The 8065-nt window shown below is 44.1% G+C and overlaps 1 long non-coding RNA gene across 1 annotated transcript in view; it reads left to right on the top strand.

Annotated features, from left to right (window-relative positions):
* LOC308488268 overlaps window positions 1-8065 on the top strand; it is a 42203-nt gene that overhangs the window by 33835 nt on the left and 303 nt on the right. The window contains exon 2 of the long non-coding RNA XR_013991882.1: window positions 4793-4953. This is a non-coding gene — a long non-coding RNA (uncharacterized lncRNA). The remainder of the gene's footprint in view (window positions 1-4792; window positions 4954-8065) is intronic.

Genomic DNA, 8065 nt, shown 5'->3' with positions numbered 1-8065 from the left:
TGTGCTTTGATAATCTGACAGCCTGAGAATTGTGATGGGGGCAAGTCTGAGGACAGGTTTGGTTTTCACAGCAGCCAAAACGTTAGGAGAGATTCCGCACAATTAAAATAGTGCTAGAAAAATCTGACTCACCGCTAGTGACCCAAACCCCCTGTGTAAGTTGTACTGAGCCAGCCATGGCAGGGACGGTTTTATTCCTCGGAGATTCTCGCCTGATTGGGGAATCCTTCCATTGCACTTTTAAGAATTAGCACTTGAGGAGAACTATTTTTTTTATTGGTTAAAACATACATATGTTGATGGTGTTGTTACAATGTGAATTTTATCTGGCAAGTACTATTGTTCCCATTTATACTAGACTAGAATGAAATAGTATTTACGGTTATCTGCACATTTGAGCACATTGGTTAAGCACGCCAGGGATCTGTCTCTTCCTAGCTGTGAGCTAGGAAAGTTATTTCACCTCTGTGAGCCTCAGGTTCTTTGTCAATACAATAGGGAAAATAATAGTGCCCTCCCTACAAAGTCATTGTGAGAATTAAATGAGATAAAGTATGTGAAGCAGCCACACAGCAAGCTTTTAATAAGCAGTAGCTATTGTTATTTTTAACATAGGCTGGGAAGGGCATAATAAATAAACACGGCCTCACTATAGCATTGTTCCAGTAAGAATCATAACTGAGAGCAGTTCCTGTCAGCTGGGTGGCAAGCACCACTTTAGCAGGTTTTGAGTTTGCTTCTCTAGGGTTCTAACAGCAGGGTGTTTTACTATTATCATTTTTAAATGAATTCAACAATTGATGTCTTGGTTCTGGGTCCCTCCAAAGCTGACCCTAAGACACAGCTTTGGCTGCAAGTAGTTTATTTAAAGGTTATCTCAGGAAGCACAGTAAAGGAGAGACAGAGGGAAGGGAGGAAAACCAGCAAAGGGTGTGATAATGAATAGATTTCTGCTGTGGGCAACTTCACTGGGGACCTTTTGACAAGCTCTGTGGAACACACTTCAGAATCAACTCTGGAGGTGGAAGGAAGCTTGGGTATTTATCCAACTTCTCTCCATCACTGGTTCGGGGACACTCTTGGAGTGTTGACTCCCCAGCACCTCCAGCCCGCCTGCCCTGTGAGGGCAGAGTGCACTGTCTCTGTCCAGCAATGAATTATTAGCAAAGACACTCAGGAAATCACCTGCTACTGTGTTTCCCCGAAAATAAGACCCAGCTGGACCATCAGCTCTAATGCGTCTTTTGGAACAAAAATTAATGTAAGACCCGGTATTATATTATATTATTATAGAAGACTGGTCTTATAGTAAAATAAGACTGGGTCTTATATTAATTTTTGCTCCAAAAGACGCATCAGAGCTGATGGTTTGGCTAGGTCTTATTTTCGGGGAAACACGGTATTTAGGAACTCTTTACAGGTGACCTCTAGGCCAACCAAGGGAAAGTGGGCAGGGCACCAACATCCCCTTTTACAACCAGATATTAAATGATATTAGGAAATATGGTTTTTTTTTTATGTGTGATAATGGCATTGCAGTTACATAGGAGAGTGTCCTTATTCTTAGGAGATGCCTGCTGGAATATTTGTGGGTTAAGTGTCACGATGATTGCAACTAACTTTCAAATGATCCAGCAAAAATAAATAAATTACACATACACAAAGCAAATATAGCAAAATATTAACACTTACTGAATCTGACTTAGATAGGGTTACACAGTCATTATACTAGTCTTTCAACTATTCTGTACATTTGACATTTTCATAATTAAAATATGAGAGGAAAGTAGCAGTTTTTATTGAGTATCCATATGCTAAGCATTGGGGATACCAGTACCATCCAAGCCAATATGCTGTCTTTTTCATGAATTACTAAAAGACTTGGCTTCTCAAGTCAGTCTACTGCCATCTGTATACAATTGTTTTATACACATCTATAATTTCTGCAAAATGAATGGTGCCCCCTAAATCCCACAACAATGATTGAGTCCCCTGGGAGATACACAGAGCAAAACAAAGCTCCTGGTCTTTAAGGGTCTTACATTCCAGAGGGGGAAAGTCAATGATGGTCAGGATCCAGGTAGAGTGTACTTGGTGCTGGGGAGGATGTCAGATGTTTAAAATGGTACCATGGCGCCCCTTCTGGAGAGTCAAAGAAGTGACAAGATTTGTCCAAGGTCCCGTAAGTCGTCCCTGGAACAGTCCTCTTTCCTAGACCTGATAGAGAGGGGAAACCATTTCATCATAAGTAGCTAAGCCGAGCAGTTAACCGTTAAACCCCAGTAGGTTGTCTGGTTGGAGTATTAACAGAGTCTAACGTGTCACATCTTCCACAAGTAACTCAGGTGCAGAGGGAGAGAAGAAAGGCAGCGCCGAATCTGGAAATTCCTGAGAGTAGAAACCAATTTGTTCCACAACAGATGCATGCACTTCTGGACAGAGAAGGGGGTCCAAGAACTGGCAGCCATGGCCTCCTGAGCATAAGAAGCACCTGGGGAAGTCTTCAGGCACCTTTCCTGTATCAGTTCTGATGAGACTCAGGAATCTCATCTTTAACAACCTACCAGGTGACTGACACAGATGTACAGGAATCTCATTTTGAGAATCATGGGACTAAGCATTGATGAGGGTGATGAAGGTGGAAGCCCCTCAGCTAAGGGGAAGTGCCTAGTACATGGTGGGTACTCAAGGAAGGGGAAGGAAGGAAGGAAGGAAGGAAGGAAGGAAGGAAGGAAGGAAGGAAGGAAGGAAGGAAGGAAGGGAAACAAGGAAAGAAAGGAAAGGAAGGGGAAGGATACCCACTCAGAGGTGAATTACAGGTGCAAGTTGGGTACTGTGCCCCAGAAGAGAATGCACACTGTGGGGACAGAGCTCCAGAGAGCAGTTTCCAGGCTCTCGGCCTCATGTGGAGGGGTGCTGGCTCGGATAGTAGATGGCTGTCAGCAGTGGCTGGTTGGCCATCAGCTGTAGCCATTGAGCCATTGGCCACTAATATAACTGCCGCGGCTACGGAGGGGAGCGGAGGAGAGTGAAGGAGGAGACTGAAGGAGAGTCAATTTTGGCCTAGCCACATCCTGCATTCTTATGTGGGGAGTGGGAGCTGAGACCGCGCCGGACGCCCCACATGGTACACACACAGGGCTGCTCTGTGGCAGACAGACTGCAGGGGCTCAGGCCTCACAGTACTTCCTGTTATATGGGAATGAAGAACAGGAGAGGGAAACGAGCAACCAGAATGCAGGAAAGGCCTGAGGGGCTGTGTGGGGACAGAGTCCCAGAGAGCAAGTTTCCAGCCTCATGTGGAAAGGTGCTGGCTCGGGTAGTAGATGGCCATCAGCTGTAACCAGTTAGCCATTAGCCACTAATATAACTGCCGTGGCTATGCTAGCGGGTTGGTTGTTTTTTGGTTGGCAGAGAAGTGGATGGCAGATTGCAGTTAGCAAGTGAGGTTGGTTGATTGGCAGAGAAGCTGACGGCAGGTTGTGGAACATGTGACTCCTGCTTCCTGTGTCTCCAACCCACCCACCATTAAGAATATAGTGGTATGACTCCCCTATCCATGGCTCCGTGGGTGTTCCTTTTTGACTTCGCCGTATCTTGCGTTCTTGTGCGGGGAGTGGGAGCAGAGTCTCTGCATGACAGGCTGTGTAGCTACTGCTGACCAGTGCCATCTCCAAAGACCTTGGAGCCACGGCCTTCATATCTGCTGTCACCAAAATTGATGTGACAGTGGCAGCAGCTTGGCAAATGGCTGGAGGTCATAGGCCAGCAAGGTCATCTAGCCAGGCTACTGGAAATGCAATTGAGGGTTTTACACTGGCAGAAAAGCTAGAAATCTGGCTGTCACAACCTAGCAATGATACAGTGGTGTGGGAACAGAGCCAGGAGTGCAGTTTCCAGGCTCTCGGCCTCACGTGGAAAGGTGCTGGCTCAAGTAGTAAATGGCCATCAACTGTGATTGGATGGCCATCAGCTGTGGCTAGTTGTCCGTCTGCCGTAACCAGTGAGCCATTCGCCACTAATCTAACTGCCGTGGCTACGCTAGCAGAAAAATTGGTGCTAGCAAGAAGATGGTGGCTGAGCTAGCAAGAGTGGATTGCAGTTAGCACAGCGGATTGCAGCTAGCAAGTGAGGTGGGTTGGTAGAGAGAAGTGGACGGCAGATTGTGGATAGTGTGGCTCCTGCTTCCTGTGTCTCCAACCCGGCCTCCAGCGAGAATATGGTAGTATGACTCCCCTATCTATGGCTCTGTGGGTGTTCCTTTTTGGCCTCACCATATCCTGTGTTCTTGTGTGGGGAGCGGGAGCTGAGACCCCGCATGACACCCCTACAACAGTGGTTTTTTGAAAAATCAAGTGGTGCCTTTTCTATCCAGAACCCAACACAATGTCCACTAAGCTGCTTAAAATTGGTCATGCGACTTCACAATTTCCAGCTTAAACAGTGATTAATGAACCTCTAACTTCCCATCCTCCATTAGGATTCCTTCATCACCAAAAACCTTAGGCCCTAAATCATGACCTAAAAAGCCTCCTGTCTAGGGTTGCCAAATTCAGCAAATAAAAATACAGGACACCCCATTAAATTTGAGTTTCAGGTAAACAGTGAATATTTATTTCGTATAAGTATATCCCATATAACAACTATCCATTAATTCACAATAAAGCCAATATTTCAGATACATTTTTACTAAAAAAAAACACGTTGTTTCTCTGAAATTCGGATTTAACTGGGTGTTCTGTCTTTTAGCTGGCACTCCTACATCTGTCTAATCCTTCCTTTTTTTTAATAGGTGAGGAAATGAAGTTCAGAGAGGTAAAGGAACTTGTCCAAAGTGATACAAGGTTTAGAATCCATTCAAGATCTGGCTGCCACACGACTGCCTTTTCGAAATACCTTACTTCAGAGTCTCCTAACTTGACTTCCTGAGCCACTGTGGATGGGCTTTAGAGGGTCAGTGAAATCCCTGATTTGTAGGCAAACGTGTGTTTGTGTGTATGTGTATGTGTGTATGCATGTATATGTGCATGTTCATATTTTTCTAGGAAGACAATCTCTGAATTTTTAAATAGCTTCTTAAAAGAGTCATGATTTTCAAAAAAATATTAAAACCCACTCTTTCACAGTATTGTGCTCTGCTTTCAAAATGCAGAATATCTATTACTTTGGGCTGAGGTCTCATTGCTGCTTCCCCTATAGCCCTTCATTCTCGCACAGCACTGGGCCCAGTCGTGCTAGGAAATGGGTAGATTTTGTCTGCAAGTCTACAGGAAAAGATCCACTATGTTCTCTACATGCCATGCAATAGAAGCTATCCTACTCTCCACAACCTGGCTATACCGAAACCAAACCTCCTTCTGATCTGTGCTGTATTTTCCTTTCTCCACCTCTTGGAATTGACACCCTGGAGTTGACAGGCCAACACCTTGAAGAGAATAGAAAGGTAGAAGGTAGCACTAATGTGATCTTTGAGATTGACCACTAGAGGTCTCTTCTCATCCACAGTGATTCTGAAGTTAGGCGTTAGGGATTAGAGAAGATACTTCCTTGGTCGGATGGCGGTTACAGGTGTCACTGGTGTATTCTGTACCAAGCGGCAGGGAGTAGCTGTGTGACACAATAGGTAGGAGTAATGCACAATACAATGGCTTCCCCAGAAGAACCTGGATAATGTCTCCCAGTATCAGGCTCAAAGGCAGAGATTTTTAAGGAGGAGCAGAGTGCTGAAGCTTCGTCCTCATCCAAAAGGAAAAATGCAGGACATTCCACCACTCACTGTCACCAGGCAAACATCCGATTTCCTTCTGAGTATAGTCTGGCTCCAGGGATATATTTACTAGAAGCTAATAAGGGTTTGGAACAGACCCTCATTAGCATAGGCCCCTTTCCTGACCCTAGTAACTTTATATTTGTAATTTTGTATTCCTTTCCTTAAAGAAGGCCCCCCCCCCCAAAGAATAGAAACACCAGGCCCCACTGGGCCTGGATCTAGTTCTGTCTGACTCGGGATACAGGATTTCAGAGAGGAAGGAGGTGAGGCGAATTGAAAACGGAAGCCTCCCTGCCGCCCCACCCCATTGGAGACTAATGAGAGAAGGTTTCCTGTGGGAGAGGGAGGAGAGTCATAGATGCGTCAAAGAACTAGGCAGCCGCTTAATTGGCAAAGAGCTGGAACTGTGGGGGCACCAGAAGTGAAGGAGCCCCCTCTTGTCTGCTGGGGACTTTTCCTTGGCCAGCAGGAGTTTGCCAAATCGTCAAGGGCACGGTGGTTCACTCAGGCCTAGAGCATCCTGTTGGCTGCTTTCTGAATAAACAAATGGTCTTGCCAACCATTGTGTAGATTTTGAGGGGGGGGGAACCATTCCAGTTCCAGAATTCCTATGGGCTGTGATGAGCCATGAACTTTACAAAACACTAAAGAATCAATCGGGGTTGAATGAACAATTCTGTTTGGGAGGTATGGATAGATTTTGGAATAAAAGTTAAAGCAATATCACGACTTTCGAAGCTGGGAAGTTTTCCTGTTTTTGAAAAAGAGTGGTGCTGGAAACCTGCAGCCTGCCCTGTGTTGGAAGTGGCTTGCCCTGACTGGTGCGAGCTGACTCTGCACGTTCCTTTTCAACTCTGCATTCAGTGACTTCAACTTGGTTGCTTGAAATCAGCCTCAGTGAGAATATTTACACCATCAGAATTGGCAGCCACTACAGATCAGAGCTCTTCTCTCCCGACCTGGCTGTTAGACTTTTTACCAGCACATCATTGCCTGTATTCCACTCCTAAGACACTCCCCATCCCTCTCTCACACACACACACGCACAGTCAGCAAGCACGTCCCCCTGTGTGTTGTGTGTGTATAAACACACAGAGAATCACATATGTACACGTTCCCCTTACAGCTAGCTTGGATATCAGCAATCCTCCTTGCTCCATCATACTGCTGTCTTTAGTGTTTTTCTACTCGTTACATCCTGATCCCAGGCAGTGATCTCTCTCTCTCACTCACTCTTGAATTCACAATTGTTCTCTCTCTCACGTCATGAGACCCTCAGTGTCTCAGGGAATAAGTCCAGGATTGTGAAAGCTTCTGAGGCAATAACATAATCCGAACAGTGGATTACCTTAGCTGTCCAGAAGTCAACAGGGAAGATTGTATCAACAACTGCATAGTATTGTCCCAATGAAAATTATGTTAATATTTGATCGGGGTTCTTTCAAGACATTCAGTTCTCACCAATGTGCATCCTGTTTCCCTCGCACTCAGAGAAATTTGAGATGAGTATCTCGGTGTCAGATGGACAGAGGCAGGCAAAGAAAACTCATGGGACTTGCTCTGGCCAAACCCAAGAACAACTGTCACTGCTCAGCCTGAAAACCTTGAGCTGCAAAATCTTACATGGGATACATAAGAGAAGGGACTGACATTTTCATGCCTACTTTATGCCAGGTACTCCTGCAACAAATTGTGTTTGAGGGTAGCATTATTATCCCCAATTCCCAGACAAAAGAGTGGAGGCCCAGAGAATTTATTCTTTTCAAGGATATATCGCTAGTAAGTAGTAAGTAGGATATTTTGTTAACAATTTAAAAATGTTTGTATCTATTGAGAAGTATCAAATATACTATATGTAAAAATATATATAAGTATTGTATTTTGCATATATGTATATATACATATGTACATATTTATACGTATATGTATACATATACATATACATATATACATATACGTATACATATGTATGCATATATGTATATATGTGTATATATATATTATATATATATTCAAATAACATGGCAGGATTTGTCAGGAAAAACCATCCCTTGCCCTATTTCTCTCTACCCCTTCCCTCTCCTAAATCCACTTCCAAGGCAACTCTTTTAGACTATTTACTGTTTCTTCTGGTCTCTATCTTTGGTCTCTATCATTGGTTAATGATATCTATCTTTAACCAGTAGACTTATTAGTAGAATAATAGGTGCAGTGAGTTTGTTTCATTTATTTTATGTCTGTACCCTCAATACCTAGAATAACACTTGGCACGTCATAAATATTTGTTGAAAAAAT

The sequence above is a fragment of the Rhinolophus hipposideros genome (assembly GCF_964194185.1).
Source record: "Rhinolophus hipposideros genome assembly, chromosome: 20".
NCBI lineage: Eukaryota > Metazoa > Chordata > Mammalia > Chiroptera > Rhinolophidae > Rhinolophus > Rhinolophus hipposideros.
The sequence above is the reverse complement of the archived record's forward strand: the minus strand, read 5'-3'. Positions and strand labels throughout refer to the sequence as shown.